We start from the raw sequence: 23980 nt of genomic DNA, 5'->3' as shown, positions 1-23980 counted from the left end.
AATGCCACTTTCATATTCTACATTATTATTATTATTATTATTATTATTATTATTATTATTATTATTATTATTATTATTATTATTATTATATTTATTATTATTAATTTCTTAGCAGACGCCCTTATCCAGGGCGACTTACAGTCGTAAACAAAAATACATTTCAAGAATCACAGTACAAGTATTAATACAATTAAGAGCAAGATAAAATACAATGACTTTGGTTCTAGCAAGTACAAGTATATGACAAAATAAGATTCAATAACGGAGCAGATAACAGTGTTGGTGATAGTTACATCAGGATATAATTAAATACAAAATACTACAAATTAAATAACACTTGTGACAGATTACAGTACTCTAAAATACATGATTAAATGCAGTAAAATAGGGAGCAGATAAGAGCAAGTAAAGCGCATTAAGGAAGAGTGATAAAGTGTCCAGAGGGAAAAGAGGAGTACTACAGGTGCTGTCTGAAGAGGTTAGTCTTGAGGAGGCGCCGGAAGGTGGTCAGGGACTGGGCAGTCCTGACATCTGTAGGAAGGTCATTCCACCACTGCAGGGCGAGGGTGGAGAAGGAGCGGGCTCTGGAGGCAGGGGAGCGTAGAGGAGGTATAGCCAGTCTTCAAGTGCAGGAGGAGCGGAGAGGTCGATTGAGGGTGTAGGGAGAGATGAGGGTCTGGAGGTAGCTGGGTGCAGTCTGGTCAAGGCATCTGTAGGTGAGTACAAGAGTCTTGAACTGGATGCGAGCGGTGATCAGGAGCCAGTGGAGTGAGCGGAGCAGTGGAGTTGCATGGGAGAAGCGAGGCAGAGAGAACACCAGCGAGCAGCGGAGTTCTGGATGAGCTGGAGCGGACGGGTGGCAGACGCAGGGAGGCCAGCCAGGAGGGAGTTGCAGTAGTCTAGGCGGGACAGTACCAGGTCCTGGACCAGGAGCTGGGTGGCGTAGTTGGTGAGGAGGGGTCGGATTCTTCGTATGTTGCTCAGGAAGAATCAGCAAGTGCGTGCCAGAGTGGAGATGTGCTGGGAATAAGAGAGGCAGGGGTCCAGGGTGACTCTGAGGTTGTAAAACATAGTCCTTGCTATTATCTTCACTTACACAGACAAAAGTGTCTGTTGTAAGTGGGATTTCAAGCACAAACTCATGACAACATTCCCACAATATGAAGGACACAGTTTTAACTATTTGAGTAACAGAAGAGCAAAAAACAAATCCAGTTATCAAATTAACAATCAGTTGACTCTCATTATCGAACAAGTATCAATGAGGAATACATATTTTAAATGGCATAAACAAGTCAAAGTGTTGAATCAGTAAGAATTCCTGATGGCACTTGAAACAGTGAATTATATAGAGAATAATGCATGGGGTAGTGTGTGCTCTGGTGAGCAATTTCTTTTCTGGCTGAGAAGCGAGCGGGAGAAGACAGCAACTACGGTTGGAATTCCTTTCAGTTTGACAACTCGTGCTGGGGTCGCGCTCTGTTGCTGGTGGTAATGAGCGTGTGTTTCCTGTATCAATGGGCCGTGTATTATGGGAAATATCAATTGGATGAGCCCATTGAAAAAATTGCTCACCAGTTATTATATTTACTTATTGTTGTTTATCCCTTATGTAAATGGTAAAACATATGTGTTTCATTTTTTAAACAGTGGCCTTTTCTTTTACAGTATGCTGGATTTTTAGATTTGTTTTTTGACTGCCATGGGAAAGATAGCTTTTTGATTTAAAAACAGTTTAATCCATCAAAGCAACTGTTTCTGAATGCCACTGAATTCATGACTGTGTGGTAGAATGCTTTTCCTCCTCTCAAGTTAAAGCAATGATGCACTATACAAGAAACATGTTACTTATGATTACCTAGTAATAAGGCAGTTAACATGTAATCCATTTATTGTAACACACAGCAACATGTCTTTTATGGCACTTTTATAGCTTTTGGATCAGGCAATTACAGATCTGTTGCCGCCTGTCTAAGTACACATAAATGAATTGCACTTAGACTGAAGTACAGATGGGATGTGGCTGTCACCCATCTCTGAGCCAACTCATGGGTTTTTTTCAGTGCTAATTTGTTAAATTTCGCTTTTACTGGTTCTCTCATCTCTTTCTGTTTAAAGTTGTTTTTCTATACCATCAAAGAAGACTGCATTGACTAATGTATGTCGAAATATTCAGTGTCTTGAATTATCAAATAAGAATGTGTCAGACATGAATATTTGTTGTGTGTGTGGCTATAATTGAAACTGGTGCACAGTTTACTTACAATGCATGTTAAATGACTAGTCAACATCCTTCCCACCCCCTATTTTATACAGTTTACTGACAAGTCCACCTTACTTGTGAACAGGGACAAGGAGTGATTACTATTTAGCAAATTAATATGCACTGTTTTAAACAGTTGAATGTGGAGTGTTAAGCCTGGTCACACAAGCAACTTTTGTTGACAGCAAAAAGAGAGAGGCTTGTGTTGCCCGTATGTTGACTTTTGTGACCACTCTGGTCAACAAGTTGTCGACAACTCGGCAACAACATGGCAATGTTGCCTAGTTTAGGACACTGTTCTATTTTACTAACGATATGAACAAACTCAGTACTAACCAATCATATTTAATAGTAGTGTCACATGGTAATTTTTACGTTTGTATGTCCAGAATACAGTGTTAGTAACTCAATCACAGTATATGAAAACATAATTTGATGTGATTGGTAGGCTAGGCTATTTGAAATTATGTTGCAGCTGCGCTGAGCATCTCTCAAGTGAGACATCTGTCTTGTGATTAATCCTGCTAAATAAAACAATTCAATAAATACAGGTACTTCATGAAGTCAATGCGACAAATATTGTAGCCAGTTCTTTAGTATTTCATTTAGTTTTTTCTGAATTTTAATTGATACAAGAAAAAAGTAGTTCTTGTTTTCCCCTTATGTACAATATATAATACATTCATATGTAATACTAAACAGACATATTCCTTATATTGTTTATATACAGCAGTCTCCAGCTAAGATAACACCCCTCGGGAAGCAAGCAAAGTGTTTTCTTAGCCGAAGTGTTCTCTAAGACGGAGTTGACCACTAGACACAATGTGAATCAATAAATAAATAAATAAATATGCATTACTTGTCATGACACACGTGCATCAACATACAGTGCCGTGAAAAAGTATTTGCCCCCTGTCTGATTTTCTGCATTTGTGCACATTTTTCACATTGTATGTGGTCAGATTTATTTTGTGTGTTGTAGTAGTATATAGAGGGAGTCTGAGAGAAAAAATGACACCAAAGTTTGGTGCTTCTTTCATTTGTTTGGTGTGCAAGGTAATCAAACATGTAATCTTCAGGTGTGAAAAAGTTATTGCCCCCCCCTAGTTAACTCAACCCAATTAAAGGGATAATTGGGTCAGCTGTTTGAGTATTTTGGTTAACAACCAGGCCTGATTTGGGCCAGCCCTGCCCAATATAAATCTGACTAACTTTGGCCCTTACCATCAGAGTGAAGTTGTCAGCACACAGGTTCTAGAGGCACATCATGCCACGAACAAAAGAAATTCCTGAAGACCTCTGGAAAAAAGTTGTTGATGCCTATCAGTCTGGAAAGGGTTACAAAGCCATTTCGAAGGCTCTGGGGCTCCACCAAACCACAGTCAGAGCCATATTGTTCAAATGGAGAAAGTTTGGGACAGTAATGAATCTTCCCAGGAGTGGCTGTCCTGCCATAATCTGTCCAAGAGCAAGGCGTAAAATCATCCAGGAAGTCACAAAGAACCCTAGAACAACACCCAGGGATCCGCAGGCCACTCTCGCCTTGGCTAAGGTCAGTGTTCATGACTCCACCATCAGAAAGACACTGGTCAAAAATGGGATTAATGGCAGAGTAGCAAGGTGGAAACCATTGCTCACTAAAAAGAACATGAATGCTCGTCTCAAGTTTGCCAAAAAGCACCTGGATGATCCTCAAGAGTTCTGGAACAATGTTGTATGGACAGATGAGTCAAAAGTGGAACTTTTTGGCCGACATGGGCCCCGTTATGTCTGGCGAAAACCAAACACTGCATTCCACAGTAAAGCATGGTGGTGGTAGTGTCATGGTTTGGGGATGCTTTGCTGCATCAGGACCTGGACGCCTTGGCATCATTGAAGGAACCATGAATTCTGCTCTGTATTACATAATTCTACAGGAGAATGTCAGGCCATCGGTCTGTGAGCTGAAGCGCAGCTGGGTCATGCAGCAAGACAATGATCCGAAACACACAAGCAAGTCTACATCAGAATGGTTGAAGAACAAGAAATTTAAAGTTTTGGAATGGCCTAGTCAAAGTCCAGACCTGAACCCCATTGAGATGTTGTGGCAGGACCAGAAACGAGCTGTTCATGCTCGAAAACCCACAAATGTCACTGAGTTGAAGCAGTTCTGCATGGAGGAATGTGCCAAAATTCCTCCACGGCGCTGTGAGAGACTAATCAATAACTACAGGAAGCATTTGGTTGCAGTTATTGCTGCTAAAGGTGGCGTAACCAGTTATTGAGTCTAAGGGGGGGCGATTACTTTTTCACACGGGGGCACTGGGTGTTGCATAACTTTCTTTAATAAATAAATGAAATATGTATCAAATTGTTGTGTTATTTGTTCACTCAGGGTCACTTTTATCTAATACTAGGTTTTGGTTGAAGATCTGATAACATTCATTGTCAAAAATATGCAAAAATGCAGAAAATCTAACGGGGCAAATACTTCCATGGCACTGTATGAAATGAACATATGTTAATAAAGTAACTGTCAAACTAAATTAACACAGCACCCCTACACACATTAAAAATGCAGCAGCAGCTCTAGATTATTTATGAATAGATGTACAGGAGCAATATTCAAGACACACACAAAATTATTTAACAGAATGGTGAAGCAACTCACCAGAATGGAAAACACCAAATTGCTCGGTGGCTTGTGTCTGATGCTTTTTTCAAGAACTCGAACAATTTGCAATTTTTTGTAGCAAGAGAAACAGTGGCGCGTTTTGTTTACATGCCATTTTGTTTACATGCCATTTTGTAGCTGTGAGGTGCACTCGTGGAAATCAGAATACAAAACGAGGCATTGATAAATGACACTCTTGCGATGACAAGTCACATTTGAAAAGATTGAATAAACCATTTTAATTTAAATCTGATGATGATGAGATCAAATTACAAAACACTATTGGTGCCAAGAAGGTGTTCTTTTAAGCGAAGTTCCTATTCCTTTAGCCGGAGCGTTTACGATGGAGACAAATCTATTTCACCACAAGGGTGTTCTCTTAGGCGAAGTGTTCTCTTAAGAGGTGTTCCTATACACAGAGACTACAGTAAATATAATCACATCTCATAATCCACAGCTGATCCCAGAACTTTTTTTCTCATTTCCTCCTCTTCTGCATCTAAAACTGGTAGTATTACAGCAGTGGCAGCTGGTTTTCTTTGCTTTGACAAAAAAAAGATGAATAGATAATAATTGATTTATATTATTTTGTTGATAGAATGTTGGCACTTTGTTAATAGCAGGCTTGTCTCTCGTGTGACCATAGTATTTACAAGGCAACACACAGACAATAAAAAGTCTCTGTATTGTGGCCGTCAACAAAAATTGCTTGTGTGACCAGGTCTTTAGACCTATCCAGACTCATATGACCTTTATGACAAACATTTACAGGGTTCTCCCCAGGCCTTTTCAGCCAGGCGGACTGCCTGTGGCTGTTGCCGCCCGGCTGAAAAAACCCGATCTGCCCGTCTTGCAGATACTACTGTGCCTTTAACAATAAGGATTGATTGCGCTTCTAGCAGACTAAACACTTGCATGTTGCTGGGTGAAGAAAAAAAAAAATTTGGAACCACATGACAGCTGTGTTACGTATTGACACAACATTTAACCAATCAGAGAGTTGAAGGGGGCAGGGGGGGGGGTTGGTGGTTTCTGTGTTAAGCACTTCAAGAGGCTAAAACGTTAAAATGACTGCTAAAAAAAATAACCAATTATTTTCAAAGCAAAAATACCCCTCACTAGTGCACACTTGGGGACAGGGCCGGTCTATTGAAGGTAAGGATGTTGACGCCGCTGGGGAGCTAGTATTTCCACATTTCATTATCAAGGGCAATTATTGTATAGGGTAAACCTTGCCACGGGCACAGGACAGCCTGTAACACAATTATTGGTTCCCCCGTCTTGTCGGCCCGAGGTCATGAGGCTGGTGGATGATATCCCTTTGGCTGGGCACCTCCGAGCTGACAAAACAAGGGAACAAATATTGGCTCGATTTTATTAGTTTAAATAAAATATGTAATGATGTGTCGACATATGTAGCCACATGCCTAGACTGCCAGCGAGTAGCGCCGGGTCAAGTGCGCCCCGCCCCTTTGGTTCCACTGCCAATTATTTCTACTCCTTTTGAATGCATTGCAATGGACATAGTGGGCCCTTTGCTAACTTCTGATTTTGGGTACATCCATATATTAGTGGTGGTAGATTATGCAACGCAATACCTGGAGGCAGTTCCATTGAGGTCCACTAGAGCAGCTAAAATAGCCAAAGAACTATTGCAGATTATGGTTAGAGTAGGGATCCCCAAGGAGATTTTGACTGATCATGGAACCAACTTTCTGTCTAACATGTTACAGCAAGTTTATAAAATATAAAAAAATACGTCCCATCAGGACATCTGTTTATCATCCACAGAGATGGTTTGGTGGAACGTTTTGTGAACCAAGAGGAAAAACATTGGGCATCACTTCTTCCCTACCTCCTTTTCACAGTGCGAGAGGTGCCGCAGAGTTCGACAGGGTTTTCCCCCGTCTAGCTCTTGTATGGCCGACACCCTTGCGGCATCGTCGATCTGCTGAGAGAGGGGTGGGAGGAGCACAAAGGCTCGTCCAAAAATGTAGTGCAGCATGTGCACCTACTGAGAGATCTCCTTGATTTGGTCGGTCGTTTGGCCCAGGAAAATCTCAAATCGGCTCAGTACCGGCAACAGCAGCATTACAATAAAAATGCAAGAATTCAAACCTTTCGACCAGGAGACAAAGTAATGCTGCTTTTTCCCTCATCAGAATCGAAACTATGTGCTAAATGGCAGGGCCAATATAAAGTGATTGTCCCAAAAGGTAGACGGAGTAGAACACCCCATCCTGTACCTCAGTAAAAAAAAATGCTCCCTCGGGAGCGCAACTACTCTGTGGTCGAAAAGGAGTGTTTGGCCATTAAATGGACTACTCACTCTTTACGATACTACCTGCTGGGACATTCATTTGCTCTTGTCACAGACCACACCCCACTCAAGTGGCACAATGAAGGACAGTAATGCCCGGATAACTCGGTGGTATCTGGCATTGCAGCCCTTCATGTATCATATGGTACACCGTGCAGGGAAAGACCACCAAAATACAGATTATTTTTTCCGGGAGGGGGGAGTAATAGTAAAAGTAGATTTAGCCGAGTGTTCCTTCGGCTCCACCCTGAGCGGTGGGATATCTGACAGAGATATAATGATTCTTGGTATTAGATCTCCCTCCCGACCTGTGAGGGTGCTGTGTAAGGGGAACAGAGTACCCTGGATTGGATGGCTAGGCAATTCATTCCCAGGGTTAGGCGGAAGTTGGCCATCTAGAAAGGGGGCGGAGCTACGGTACACTAAATCATCGACCTGGAAGGGAAATGATGTGGCAGCTGTGGATTGGAGGAGCGGTTGCACTCATTAATCAAGGGGTCATGGTTGACGGTATATAAGGGGAGGTAGCAAGGTGATCTGTGCCTTTTAATGGTTACGCTAAACCGAAAGGACCTCTATATTGAAAAGAACCGGGTTTTGTTTGTTTTGTCTGTCTAAAACCACTGTTTGTTTGTTCTATAGACTCGACGGCTAACACAATCCGGAGCTGTCGCTTACAGTCAGCACTAAAACCGGACAACACTGCACTGCTGTTCACTAATAAATTATACTTGCACCACAATCACTGCAGCACTCACTTTGGACTTGTGACTGTGTTTGTGTTTTGTGTATGTACTGGATTACTGTTTCTTATTTACAGGACTGCAACCCATAGTTTAAATCACTGAGCAATACACATCGCTGTGTATTGCCAGCCCTTCTATTGTTTACCGTTTTGGTCATCAGACCCTTGGATTACAAAGAAACAGAAACCATTTCACCCGTACTTTGTTGTCTGTTTCATTTTTGGATTACTGCACCTGCTCTACACCTGTGCACTAATTACCACTTTGCCACATACAGGTATAAAATAATAGAGAGCCACTTTCAAGACACATTATGCCTGGATACACAAATAAATAAATAAACAATCTAAAATGACAGTTAATAAAATAGACAGCATTTATAAAGTGTATTGACTGCTTATCAAGTCCCATTTGTTTATTTATTTAGATGTTATCAGTGAAAGTTGACTGGTATTAGGAGGGTGAATTACAGTCATTTGGAGATTAAGACTTTTCCGTTTTATGAGTGTGCATTGACTATACCGATAGTACTGATTATCCATATAAATAAGGTGGCATTTTTTTCACGGATTACACTGTGACATTTTCCCATTGCCATGTGTGACAGGGAGAACCCTGTCACTGGTTCTTGCACAGATGTAATGCTGCTGGGACGCGGAACAGGAGATGCGTTTCTTCGCAACCAATTGAGCAGTTAGGTTCGCCTGGCACTGAGCTGATCGGGAGGTCCAGATTGGCTGGGGGGGGGGGCGTGCCCGGGGAGGCTGCACGCAGCTCAAAAGACAACTGCGCCACAGCTTGAGGTGACTGCACCGCCATGCTACACAGAGGGAGGCTTTGTTTATATCCAGGAGGAGAGCATCTGCTCTGCAGGATAACTACTACAGAACCCTTCAACTGCAAGACGGTTCCAGTGAAGGCTCTGCTTAGCCAGGACCGTAGCAAAAGACCCAGAGTTGCTGGGAGGCCTGGACTTCGGGTGCAACAGTAGTAGGTTAGTTTAGGGGATGTTGATCCCATACAGTATAGAGAGGGTTTACGTAGTGTAGTAGGTTCCTGGAGGCTCTTTTAATGAGGCTAGCGTTAGTCTTGTGTCAAACATTTAGCTTTTTGTTGTGTTTTCTTTATTAAATCTGAAACTAGAACTACCACTGCTTGTACCCTAGTGACAGCCCGTGTGTCTGCCTCATTATTATTCAGTGACAACCCACACACGTAACATTTCCCCCAGTTACACCATGTAATATGCAGTTCCCTGTGAAATTCCCATTTCTGAAAGAATAGTGTAAATATACTTATTTTTTAACACTTAAAAATAAATACAGCAAACGTTTGGGTTACTGACACACAACCTGTCACACTTAGGAACCTGACAGCCAGTTTAGTTTGCTTAAAAACATTGCATAGAGCTGCACAATTACTTTAAAATGTCTTCAACGAAAAATACACCAGCTGCATCAGAGATCAGACATGTTTCTATTTTTATTATAACAAGAAGGGACTTTCCAGAAGGTAAAGCCCTCTTATAAGAGCTATATTGCCATTAGAAAATGGATAAGTTGAAAAAATACATTTAAAGTTTTTCTGTTTTTTTTTTTTTGTGATTTTATGCAGCACTAGTTTTTGTTGCTAATGAATACAAATGTTTTCCTTAATATTCCATGGAGTAATGTGGTTTGCTCATAATTCCATGTTTGCGCTAGTAGCCTTCAGGCTTCAATATCCGAGCGGGGGACTATGTCATGTCTTGGGTATTTCCAACAGCATAATGAAATAATAACTCAACACAAAAAATCTTCTACTTACAAGGAGCTGCTCTTCAGTTCAGGTACCTCGTACACAAAAGCAAACATGGTTTGTAAACAGTTTGTAAAACATGTAAATAAATAAAAGTAATGGTAACTTTACATTTTTTAATGAGGATTTGAGTGCAGGTTTGTGTATATGTGTAAGTTTTAGTATTTAAGCTACCATTAGGTCCTAAGATTTATTGGCGACTACCCCCCCCCCCCCCTCCCCCACAAAAAAAACAACTGTTCTTGATTTTTTTTTTTAAAAACTGTATTTGCTATATCTAAATGTAAATAGATAGATTGAACTTATAGGACAGTGAGGAAGCACACTTAAGCCCCTTTCACACTGGCATGCTCTACCCAGGTCAGAATCTACCCGGGTCAGGACCCGGTGTCACGAGGGTCAGCTATGTGATTTCACATTGCTTTTGGTAAAGCAGGGTTGACCTGGGTGACAGACGCAAGTAAACAATAAACAATACACATATCAATGCCCTGGAAGCAGCTTGTTACAGATCCTTCCATCCAAGCTTCTCTGGATTGAACCATCGGCCCAAATGTTGATTAGAGCAAATGTTTCTTCATCCTTGCTGCAGTCTGACTCATGGTGTGTGTCAAGCAACAAAAATATGGCTAAACAGAATAAACAAATACATTCCTTGCGGAAGTGAAACCTTCAGATAGACGTGGCCGTTTGTTATTTTGTCGGCCGTCATTCATTTTGTCTCGCCCAAACGGGGTCAAAGTGTGTTAACCCACATCCTTAGGTGCATCGCTGGGACCCAGGTTAACCCAGGTACAACCCAGGTACGTGGTTTCACACTACGCGGGATTGTGACCAGCCAGAAGTGCCAGTGTGAAAGGAGCTTTAGTTACAACAGGATCTTGGAAGGAGAGAAAAAAAGCATTGTCTTCTGGATGACATTAAAGGCTGAAGCGAAAGTTTAGTTTCAGAAGTCTACTTCTCTCTGATTGTATAGTGAGGGTGTATGTCAGTATAGCTGGTTGATAAGTGTTCGATCTTGTTTTTTAGGGCAAGCAGCCCATACTGCCAGATATGGACAACAGAAAACATTTGTTTTCTAGTTTTGTTTTGCACAGTGTTTTGTTTTGCATTTTTTGTTCTATATTCCTGTACTTGTACAAACTGTTATATAATCCCCTGTGTGATTACTATTGCTGGTGTTCACTAAGGCCCCTGTGAAGAAACATAACCACCCTGAGTTACAGTATATACCATTGTTGGTAGCTCAGTATTAGTGTTTGGTACTGCAGCCAACCCCTGCAATTGTGTAAATAAAATAAAAACATCTGCAACATCCACAACCTCTGTATCTCTTCTGTCAGTGCAAGCCTTGTATATATGCCTAATTGAGTAATGCATGAAAGAATAGGCTGTTTACTTTTTTCGAAATTACAACTTAAACAGAATAATGATATCATCAAGAAACATTCATGTCTGTTTATATTTAAAATTAAACCAGGCAGTCCTATTATTTGTGATGGAGTCTTGCAGCCCTCAAGATTCTCATATCTGCGTTAATGTTTGTGCAGAGTTTGTTTTTACATATGAAACTGAAACAGCATATGAAGTGATTATTCAGGAAATAGTTGTACAGTAATATTATTAAATACTTCTGTCATTTTTATTGTGCCCAAGGCAGCTTCTTCAATTACTGGATAACTACAGTGTGCTGTCATGCACGGTTAAATACATAACTGACTAAAAACAAGATAACTAAATCCTAAGACCTACATTGCGCAATGTAAAGCATTAGAGACAACACTGGTCTTTTAAAGTGCTGGCAACCTTTAACTTCTAAGTCACCAATCTGTTGCCAGAGTGATTGTGACTGGGTCCTAGTACTTGAGATGCCTTTTGAGTGGTCTGTGTGGTCCAGTGGTTAAAGAAATGGGCTTGTATCCTGTTCAAAATGCTGTTGCTCGTGTTCTAACTCAAAATCAAAATCCCACGACCACATGACACCCGTTCTCTCTAAACTCCATTGGCTGCCTATAAAGTTTAGAATACGTTTTTTAAAATTGCTCTTTTAACTTATGAAGCCTTACATGACATGGCACCTGCATACACTGCTGACTTGATTGTCTCCTACGCCACTCCCGAAATGTACGTTCTTCAGAGGCTGGTTTGTTGGCTGTTCCGAAATCTAGGCTGCACACTCAAGGGGATCGGGCTTTCAGTGTCTATGCTCCCAAACTTTGGAATTCCCTCCCAAATATTGTAAGAAATTCAGACACTTTAGTGATTCTTAAAACTCGTCTTAAGACGTACTTATTTGATTTGGCTTTTGTATAACTCTCTCTTTTTTTTTCCTCTGTGAAGTGCCCTGGGATACTTGGTATGAAGGGTGCTATATAAATGAAATGTTGTTGTTGTTGTTGTAACCAGGAGGTCCCCGGTTCAAATTAAACCTCAGCCACTGACTCATTGTGTGACCCTGAGCAAGTCACTTAACCTCCTTGTGCTCCGTCTTTCGGGTGAGACGTAGTTGTAAGTGACTCTGCAGCTGATGCATAGTTCACACCCCCTAGTCTCTGTAAGTCGCCTTGGATAAAGGCGTCTGCTAAATAAACAAATAATAATAATAATTTTGTAAGGTTCCCACAGATACTGTGGAGCAGTGCTGTACATAATTTAATTCTATTAACAGGCCAATGGTGTGTAGTAGAATACAAATAAATAAAGCACAATAAAGTTAATTATGTGGCAAGGCACTCCAAACCACAGAAGTGCATTAACTTTTAATGAACCATCATATTCCTAGCAAGCTAAAAAAAAAGTTAATTGAATTAGGCCCTTAGAACACGCGCTTCTTGACAAAATACCTACTTTGCTTATATTTCGATTTGCGTTGGAAATTCTAATATTCCTCACGTAGCAGTACATTTCAAAATGACTTTGAAAACCAATAACTAATTTGTATGTGTCATTTCACACTGAGACTTGGTTAATAAGTTTGCCAAAAGTACAAGTTAAAGAAAACTGGTACGAACGTGTTCAGTACCTATCCCACCCCAGCCGCTCATGTGACAGGAGCATGGGGTTTGGCATTAGTTAAAAAAAAAAAAGTAACAGCACCCCCCAACTTCACCTCCCATCTTGATGGAGTGTAAGTAGGCAATTTCTAGGTCAAATAATCCTTCCTGCAAGCGCACAAAGCTTTAGTAGCTTTAGGATCATCCTGTAATATTTCCCAACTGTCACTGCTTCATACCAGTCCAATCTATGGCTGTAAAATAGGATAAATATTTAGACAGGGAGCACCTGTTCAAATATCCCACTCAAGTTTTTTACAAGAATATGCCTGGGTGCAGACTTAAAAAAACAAAAAAAAAAAACAAAAAAAAAAAACAAAGATAATTTTAAATATAGCTTGTGCCTGTGGTGAAAACCCAGCCCAAGAAATAACAAATGTGATAAGTTTAGATTATCAATATCACTAATTACACTCATATATATAGAGTATATGGTAAGGCTGGTCTATTTACCCGAGGGAAGGTAATTCATCTTTCGATAGGGAAAAACCCCTGGTAGGTTTAAATCTATACATAGATGTGTACCTGTCAAATCAATCTACCCTCGCTTAGGGCAGAATTGACTAAATATATTTTACAAGGCTAGAAGGGCAATGAGACTTAAAAAAGAATAGTCTTCAAAATGTGTTCTCGAATAGAACAGTTTGGATGTTGGGATGCTTCACTGTTTATTTCTATGAAAGCGTGCTGTGTGAACAGCTTATTTGATTTATATGCCTTAGTGGGGGGAACACGCACAATTGCAGAGTGTTATACCAAATATACACATTTTTTTTTCTTTTTAACCCAGATACATCAGCAGTAGCAGCCACTCATTTGCTGCAGTCTGGCAGTTTACACAGGAATAATATACTATACTTGCACTTTTACAATAATCTTTCACAGAATCATGCATGAAGTATCTGTTATGATTACAACCTGTGTAGAACATGCCAAATGAAGCTCTTTTAAATGTAGCATGACCGACGATGCCCATGACCACAGGGAGTAAAAAGTACCAAATAAACAGTGTCATGTAAGATTTTGTTATCTACCTATCTATCTATCTATCTATCTATCTATCGCTGTCTGTCTGTCGCTGTGTCTGTTGGGAGTGCTTGCAGCGCGTGTGGAGCTCATAGAGTGAGTGAGGGGTTCTCCCATGCTTTTTTTTCCTTTTCCCTTTTCATCCTTTATTTCTTATGTCATAGTTTTGTAAAAAATAAATGGATTAATAGTGGGGGGGGGGGGGGGGGGGGTCCCTTGGGGCTCAAGTCCCAAGTCCCAAGTCCCAAGTCCCAATTTTGAAAATGTTACACGGAGAAATGGTATAAAAATTGTGGTGAATGTGTCTGTCTCTGTTGATAAATGTGTGTTTGAACTTGGAAAAGTAATTGGGTATGAGAATATCAAGTCGGCTTCGCATATGGACAAGTTTGTTGTAGTGTTCCTGAGTAATGAAACAATAGTTTGGGAAATTGTTCAGCAAGGTTTAGTTATTGATGGAGTGTTCTGCCTCTTGCAGCTTCTGCTAGGATAATAACAATTTCTAATATTCCTCCTTTTCTGAAAAACAAACTTATAGTGAGAGAGCTAAGCCGTCTTGGAAAAATAATGACAAGCATTATAGTGCTTCCTCTGGGTTGTAAATCCCCTGAGCTAAAGCACGTAGTTTCTTTCAGAAGACAGTTATACATGCTTTTGAACAACCTGAATGGAGAGTTAAATGTAGCTTTCATGTTTCAGGTGGATGGTAGTGGATACATAGTTTTTGCTTTTTCTGAAACAATGAAATGTTTTAAATGCGGGTGTGAAGGGTGTATTGAGAATAACTGCAAGCGGACTGTAGGAGAAACTGAAAGCGAGGGGGAAGAAGTCCCCGAGGCGAGTGAGAGCGCAGCTGAGCCGAGGAGCCAGGTTGATGGACCCTCGGATCACAGTGCTGTAGATAGATGAGCAGAGAGAGAGACTGAAAAGCTCCAACCTGGTTTGGTTGAGTCTGGCATTGTAGAAGGGGAATGTGAATTGCAGGAACAGTCTGAAAAAGACAGCAGGACAGGAGAAGTGGTGATTGTGAATGGAGCTGGAGAGATACCTGAAGTGGGGTTGTCAGGTGACGGACAGGGTAGTGAGGTAAGAGAACAGATTGAGGGAATCACGGAACAGAATGAGGCTGCGGTTTTAGTGTTGGAGAAAGAGACGGAAGCGGGTGAGTTTAAACTCCCCAAAGGGAAAAGAAAGGCTAAAAGCAGACACAGTATTGTAGCAAAACACAGCCTCGTTTCTGAGGATGGGGTCACTCGGGCTGATGAATCAGAGAGTGAGCTGTCTGAGAGAATGGACTGCGCTCAAACACACAGCACAGCGGCAAGTGGTGGCGATTTTAGCGAAGACAGAGGCAGTGATACTGACTCCTCATTTAGCTATGATCTATTGGCTAGTCAGCAAGCGAGAGTGGGGTATAGTGCTGAAAGCATTTGGGCATTTTCAAGCTCCGTTAAAGGGAAAAGAGGGATTCAAGTTATTGAGCACTTCCCTGATTTAAAATTGTTCTTAAATTCTGTGCAGCAAATTAGACGCAATGCAGCTGTATTGGGCATGGAGCAAAGAGAAAGAGATCAATTAAAAAATGTAATAAGAAAAGTTCGTGCCTCTCTAAACAGTAATGATGTCTAAGTCTACACAAGCATCTTTTGTATGTGTATGTTTTTACTATTGTTTGTACTTTCCAGTGTGTCTGTTTTTTCAACCCTACAATGCAGCCTCTTAATGTAAGAACTTTAAATATAAATGGAGGTAGAGATTGTGCAAAGAGAGCAGCTCTGTTTGAATATTTAAACCAAAAGAAAGTTAATGTTGCCATTCTCCAAGAGACCCATACAGATTATAATAATAAATCTGAGTGGATTCAGGAATGGGAAGGGGAGGTTATTTTTAGTCATGGAACGCCAAATGATGGGAGAGAGAGTGTGCTGTTTTTTCAGACTCTCAATGGAGTCAGACGAAGAAGTGGTTTTACAAGCTGGTGATTTTAATTGTACAGTTGACGACAAGCTAGACAGAAATAGCCCAGAGCCTCACCCCACCCCAGGTCAGTTAAGGAGCTGGTTACTGTTTTAACAGCGCATGATATGGAGGATATGTGGGGGGTAATGAATCCTGATGTTAAGCAGTATACCTGGGTAAGAGGAGCCATGGGAATATATGTTGAGCTCGACTAGATACATTTTATGTGTTTAAGCATCAAAAAGTACTATTCAGCCCACAGTTCTATCTGATCATAGTTTGGTCAGTTTGAATATGATTATCCCTACTACACATGTGTATTCTTCCTATTGGCATTTTAATACTAAACTCTTAAAAGACATTTTTTAAAAATGTGTTAAATTCTTTTGGGAACGATGGAAGAGGCAGAAAGGGGCTTTTTTATCAATAAAGCAATGGTGGGACGTGAGTAAAGTTCAGACCCGTCTGTTTTGTCAACAGTACATTGTGAATGCTGCAAAGAGGCGATGAGAGAGCTGGAGGAGGATATTACTGAACTCCATAGGGTGCTGGAGTCCACATACAGTGACAGGCTTATCAAGACTTGAAACTCAAAAAGAGTGTTTGGCTGATCTGTTGGTACAGATTTTAAACCTTTCTCAGATGGATGCTCCAACTCAATCTTTTTTTGCATTGGAAAAGAAAGTGGCTCAGAGTAAAGCAATACACCTTAGAACAGCGAGTGGTCAGCTGTTGTGTGAGCCTGAGGCCATCAGGGAGCATGCTGTGGGTTTCTTTTCAGAGCTGTATATGGCTGAGGCTGTGGATGTTTCTGAGGGAGCCCAGCAATTCCTCCAGAGGCTAACATAGGTTCCAGAAGAAGAGAAAAAGAGGCTGGAGACTGCATTGACCTTGCAAGAACTCTCTAAAGCTCTGGAAGGGCTCAACACGGGCAAAGCACCTGGAATCGATGGACTACCTATTGAGTTTTATAAAACTTTCTGCTCGGAGTTGGGAAGTGACCTGTTGGAAGTGATGGATGAATGCAGTTCTTTGCTCCGACTACAAAATCTTGTCGAAGGCATTGGCAAATTGACTAAGCAGAGTAATGAGCACTATTGTGCATTCAGACTAAATGTACTGTGTACCTGATAATATATTTAATAGCTGCCTCCAAGCTCTTTGGTTTTAAAGCTGGATTGCTTTCTCTTGATCAAGAGAAGGCTTTTGACCGGGTAGACAACTGGTGTGTTTTTGATGTTTTTAGGTTATTTGGCTTTGGTCCCAATTTTTTGGGAAAAATTAAGTTGCTCTACAGTAGCATTTTTAGTGTACTTAAAATCAATGGTGTGCTGTGCTCTCCTTTTAAGATCCAGGAGGGAATTCCCCAGGGTTGTTCCCCGTCTGTAATGTTATATTCTCTGTCGTTTGAACCCCTAATGGTAAAATTGAGAACGATATTGAAAGATCTTGAATGTCTATCCCTACTGTGACAATGGAGCCTGTTAAGGTGGTGGCTTACACTGATGATCTTGCTATTTTTGTAACAAGTAAGAAAGACATTCAGATAATAGAGGAGAGCTTGAGGGTATTTGAAAGAGTATCCTCAGCTTGGGTAAACTGGGATAAAAGTAATGCTTTTCTAATTGGGGAGTGGGAAGGCAGCCGACCACCAGAATTACCATCAGGGCTTAAATGGAATAGGGAGGTATTCAGATATCTGGGAGTTTACTTGGGAGAGCAGGGAATGGCTAAAGAGAATTGGGAGGGAGTCCTGGATCAGGTAAAAGGCCAACTGGACAACTGGCGGTGGCTTTTAATTACTCTTTCCTATAGAGGAAGAGTTTTAATTATTAATAACCTGGTCAGATCCATGCTGTGGCATAGATTCATGTGTGGGGATCCCCCTCCATCTCTGTTGTTGGAAATTCAGAGACTATTGCTGAGTTTCTTTTGGGACGGTCTGCATTGGATAAAGCAGAGGGTGTTATACTTGCCTGTAGAAGAAGGAGGGCATGGGGCTGATGGACATAAGGAGCAGAATAACAGCTTTTAGACTCCAGTCGCTTCAGAGGCTGCTTTACTTTATGGAACCGCTACCTTGGAGAACAGTGGCTCTTGCTTTCCTTCGTTTAGTAGGGAGGTTGAATTTTGATAGGCACCTGTTTTTATTGGATAGTGGACAGTTAAATCTCTCTGTGTTATATAGGGGGATGCTGAATGCCTGGAAGGTTTTTTGAACTAACAGAGATTTGAAGTCTGTAGGGTTGTGTTGTATTGGATGTTTGAAAAGCCTCTAATTTATAATTCATTGTTAAAATGCAATCATTTAGAATCAAAGAGTTTTGTTTTACTTTTAATCTCCAGAGGAGTAGTGAAGGTCGGTAATTTAATTAATTTTGATAACCAAGCCTGGAAAAGCCCAGAATCACTAGCAAGTGAGCTCTGTGTGATATCAGTGCGTGTGATGGAGGGATTTTTAGTGCAGCTCAAAGCTGTTTTGTCTGCAGAGGCACTACAGCAGCTAAGTCAGTTTTTCTTAGGAAAAAGTCAGCTGGAGATGGAACCACCAGAGTTGGACCTGCAAATTTGACCTGCAATAGAGCAGACCAGTGACATCCCGTGGCAGATCCTACAGTTTGGGGAAGGGTACAAGGTTCAGTTCAGGGGCATGAAAAATAAAATGATATGTATTGGATGTGTGTGAAAGTGTTGCATTTTAAAAATTTAAAAAACTTGCCAGATACATATTGGCAAGAGAGGTTACAGGAAGAGGACTCCATCACATCTGCATGGAGGAACCTGTATAGATCGTCAGTTTCTAAAAGAGTGGGGGGTCGATAGTGGAGAGTATTACACACCATTGTGGCCACCAGCTCCTTTCTCTCCATCATTCAACCTGGGGGAGAAGATACATGTCATTTTTGCTTGACAAGGGAAACAGTGTTTCATTATTTTTGTTGTGTCCTCGGCTAAAGCCTTTGTTTGAGTTATTAAATGAATTGTTTAGTGATTTGGGTCTGAGTTTTACTCAGACTACTTTTATTATGGGGTGAAGAATGTTAAAGGAAATAAAAACCTTTGTCAATTGGTAAATTTTCTACTGGGCCAGGAAAAAAATGGTGACTTTGAAAAGTAGAAAAACTAAAATGAATGGAGTTTTAACTGAGGTGGTTGTGCCTATTTTTAAAGTATTGGTAACCACAAGAATTAAAGTTGATTTTACTTTTTATAAATTGGTGCACCAGCTAGAAATGTTTCAGACAATTTGGGCAATTGGGGAGGTGGTGTGTCTGGTGGAAGATAATAAATTAATAATGTATTTGTAATTATTGTAATGGAGAGAGTTTTGTATGGACATTTGTGTTTTTCTTTTTTCTGTAAGGTTTTTTTTTATATTAAATTGATTGATTGAAATAATAAAAAATAAAAAATATCTATCTATCTATCTATCTATCTATCTATCTATCTATCTATCATCCTCCGTTATAACAACATTGCCTATCAGCTTCCCTATATAATTAGCGTACAAAACAGCCTTTTTTAAACTAATTTTGCCATTATGTTACCAATTTTATTTTCTCCTAATGCCCTGCAAAGATATCAGATATTTTTTTGGCTGAATCTAGTCTGGTTCCTGGATACAGATAGGAAGCTGGCAGATTCTTCAGACATTTCATTATGTTTTTCTCCAGTGATGCATTGTTTTTTGTGTATTATTATTACACCGTGACTGAGAAAATGTATTCTTATTATATTTTATTCTTTAGGTTCAGTTTTGACTAGCTTGTTCAGTACAGTCTTTGGGGCTTAACGACACATGTCCGTTGTCCCTTATGAATAGCAATGGTCGTTAAATAATCGGCTATGGCCGAAATCCGATCGTGTACTCCTGTTTTCCCCTTACGACAGTCGTTAACCTTGACCCTTAAGTGTCTTCACAATTAACTCCTGTCCAATATATGAGAATCCTTAACTGGACATTGTTGGATCAATGCTTTTGGTTTTTAGCCAGTGGTACTTTGAGAGATGAAAACAGATGCTATTTTGACCTACTTGCGATTCACAGATTTACTTCAAATGCAATAGGAACCAAGTTCAAACCTAGCTGTTTAATTCTACAAATTATTCACTAAATCAGACCATCAATTCTTCTCCTATTGTGAGAACATGCACTGCATGTGCAAAAGTCTTAGACATGTTGCATTTTTCTACTCTGATGCATTATGAGCATCAACAATTTACACAAAGCCTCCACTAGTGTTTTCTACTATTATAACAACCTTGACTTCGACCATCAACAGTCCAAAGCACCTTTGACCATTGTTCCATAGTCCAATTTCTGTGTTCTTGTGCATAGTTTAGCCTTTTAGTCTTGTTCCCCTTTCAGGTATTCTTACTGCAACACATCCTATAAGTCCTGATTTCAAGAGTGACTTTCATACTGTTGATTTGATGGACAGTGACAGCTGTGCTTTCTGCCAGTTCTGTTGTCAATTCAATGCTTGTCTTCTTTCTATTCCTTAATGATATTATCTTCAAGTATTGCTCATCCTTGTTAGACAGCTTTTTGGGTATTCCAGTCCTGGGTTTGTCAGTTACAGATGATGTTTCTCTGTACTTGTTGATTATGCTTCGGATACCACACCTTGGAAATCAAGTGATGCAAGCTATTTCACTCAATGTTTTTCCTTCTTTATGCAAGTCAAGGTTGTTATGATAGTAGAAAACACTAGTGGAGGCTTTGAGTAAATTGTTGATGCTCATAATGCATCAGAGTAGAAAAATGCAACATGTCTAAGACTTTTGCACAGCAGTGTATATAGGATCATGTAGACAGTACTGGAAATAAAATAGTGTATGGCCCCAAGTCAAGATCCAGTTATATTTTATTGCTTTGCCTTTTATTACTGTACTGTGATATCCAAAGCTAATAGCTACATCAATCAAGACTTAAAGGTTTTAACTAATTTGTGTACTATCCAACATCCTAATATTTATAGGCTATTCAACAACGTGTTGGGTGCTGGTTCAGTACCCTACATGTCTCTTTAATTTATTCTGCCATTGCAAGCATGGATTCACCCATAAATATGTCAAGTAACATGTTTATGTGGTGAGAGGCCAGCAGTATATATAAAAGTAAGTCATTTTCCTATCGGTAAATAAAATGCAGATTGCCGAGATGGCAGGTTTTATAAGTTAGTATGTACATACTGTATGTCTTCAACAAAGTGCTTAGTCATCAGTGTTTAATTAATTAGTATTCAATAAAATAGCCTGAGAGTTAAAGGGTATTTTACTGTGTTACATGTTCCCATGTGTTGCTACAACTGTTTACGTAAGGTGTGTGTATTGTTTTATTTTTATTTTTTTAAATACATGTGAAGCCACCTTCTAGCAGGGAATGCAATAAAAAAGTGGTCAAAATGTAAAACAAAAACAAAAAAATTAAAACAATATACACCTTACGTAAACAGTTGTAGCAACACATGGGAACATGTAACACAATAAAATAAAAAGGTCCTTATGTACCCTTTAAGTCAAAATACTTTCGCTTAACTGCTTTGGAGCAAACGAGATATATTGTTCCAGCAAAGTGTTTATTGGTCCATTGAGAGGAACGGTAGTTCCTCGCGCCAAGTTATCAGCGAGAACTGCCAGAGACACTCTTTACAGCAAGGATAGTTTACATGTTTTCAGGATATTGGCGCAGCAAAAGTAAATCAGCCAAAAGCAGCATTTCACTTTTAATTTGTAGTTCCCAACACTCTTAGGTGAAATGTAGAAAAAAAGTCAATACCTGTCATACAGTAAGAGAAATAAGTCACCAAAGTAAGGTAGAAATGTCCTTCTCCTTCTTTTTCTCCCATTTTTTCACAGATTTTTGCAGACCCCAGTCATCTAATCATTCTGAGATTTGATCTTGATCTCTGAAAATTGTTGGTTTCCTGTCGGTGTAATGCTCATTGTGGTCCCTATTGGCGCAAGGAAATACGGTTTCCTCTCGATACTGGTTGATGAAAGTAATATTATTTGTGGTCCCCACTGGACAAAAAGGAACATTAATTTCTGAGAATTAGCTATGCTGAAGGATAGCCTATATATTTGGTAAAAGTAAAACATAAATAAATAATTAATAAATATTGAAATAAATGAATACATAAATCAATACACATACATTTATTTCTTTCTTTGTCTATCTTGATATTAATTTACTTATTTTTCGCTATCAGATATATACACCGCCATTTAATACTGTATGAAACGAAAATAAATACTCAACAGTTCTTGTTCAATTGTATAGTAGTGAAGATTTTTGTACATAAAGGTCGTCATGCTTTCATATATTTTTACTTTCAAATTAAAAAATATATTGTAATGACTGTGTGTGAGACTGAGCGAGCGTGTGAGCTGTGACCAGAGAGAATATGCAGTGACAGTGCCAAGACTAAAATGTTGGGTTATTATTTTGGTGCCGTGAATTCTGGCCCCTGACAGGATTTCTCTGTAGTTTTTCAAATAAAACAAACATTTTGAGAATTCAACACCGTCTCCCTGAGTACAACTTCCTAAACATTAAAACGTTACAATATACTAAATGAACGGATCAAGCTTATTATGATAGTTTTCAGGTGACTGCTTTCAATACAATCGGGATAATACATAATCATTATTTACAAAATCTTGTTTGTCTCTTTTATTTGTTAAAAAACTGTAACTTTACTGTTGTACTATTTGCAAATGTTGTAAAATGGAAGGACAAACTTTGTAGCGTGAAAGCTAGGGCGTCTGCATTGCAAGCTGCATTGGAAGCATGTCTTGGGTTCGATTCCCACACGGTTTATATTGCAAACAATTGGGGCAATCTTGGCCAGCACCAAGCAAATAGGCACAACTGTAAAAGCGGTGGGGGTCAAGGTTGCCCCAATTGTTTCTAATAACTTGGCTTGTTTTTCAGGCACAATAAAACTGGATCGAACTTGCATTAAAAACACAAGCCAAGTTAGTAGCAACAATTAGGGCAACCTTGACCCCCACTGCTTTTACAGTTGTGCCTATTTGTTTTGTGCTGGGCAAGGTTACCCCAATGGTTTCTTGAAACTTGGCTTGTGTTTTTGATATCTCTGCTTTAAATGGCTGGGCACTTTTGATAACTTGGCATTTTTTTCACATTTCCAGTGTGTTTTTGTTTCAGATTATAGTCACATCAGGCAACTATTCATTACTACCATTCATTTGTATTTTACATTTCACATGAAAAAAATGATGACTGCTAGTATCCTTGAGAGCACAAATCAGAATAGAGAAAGGACGGATGACTTGTTCATTAGGAAGGAAACCCAGGTCATTTTAACGCCAGAGCTACTGTATTTATCTGGGATATTTTTTTTTAAACAGTTCAAAGCGCTGTCCCAGCTCATATGAATAAACAATGACACTCAGAACTACTCATAAAATCCTTAAAAGGCACAGAAAAGTAAAGCATAATTAATTTGAAACTACTTGCTCTGTAAGGACTGTTTTAAGGAATGATTTATTTTTAAGGACTGTATTTAATAAAATGTGTTTGTAAATATTCCCTTAGGCTAAAAGGTTCTTAGGTTATAGACTTATAACCCTCCCAAGAACAGTTGAAAAACTGGTTTCATAAACTGAAAACTTGATTTAATTAATTTAAATGGCCTTTGAAAAAACAATCCATGACAAAATATTCCTTAAAATTGCTCTTAAAGTTTTGTGAGTATGATCCCATATCTGGAAAAATACATGACTAACATGCATTTACAAATGTGTGCAGCTTATATTGGTTTTCAATGTGGGACAATTACTAGGTAAAATATAAACATTTACAATGTCTGCATTTCAACCATAAGATCCTACTTAAATCATACACAGTAACATATGCACTTGGCCTATCTTAGAACACCCTCATCACTTCCCATCACTATTGGTAAATAAACTTGTGGAGCCTGAGAATTGAGCCTGATTGTCACTGTGCTATGCAGAGCATTTGGTATGCATGAAAGACAAGTGAACAACCTTTTATCATTCCAGATTCATTACTGATGGCTTGAAAGTAGAAGGTCAATATCCTTTTCAGTTTTAATTTATTGTTCCTAGCTAAAGATCTGAAATGTGTTTTTTATCGGCCGTTCATGCTCTAATAGAAGCCATAGCTCC

General features: G+C 39.6%; 1 protein-coding gene across 5 annotated transcripts in view; it reads left to right on the top strand.

Annotated features, from left to right (window-relative positions):
• Positions 1-23980, top strand: part of ctnnd2a (catenin (cadherin-associated protein), delta 2a) — a 326927-nt gene that overhangs the window by 105052 nt on the left and 197895 nt on the right. The window lies entirely within an intron of this gene.

Source organism: Acipenser ruthenus, chromosome 3 (assembly GCF_902713425.1).
Source record: "Acipenser ruthenus chromosome 3, fAciRut3.2 maternal haplotype, whole genome shotgun sequence".
Lineage (NCBI taxonomy): Eukaryota > Metazoa > Chordata > Actinopteri > Acipenseriformes > Acipenseridae > Acipenser > Acipenser ruthenus.
The sequence above is the reverse complement of the archived record's forward strand: the minus strand, read 5'-3'. Positions and strand labels throughout refer to the sequence as shown.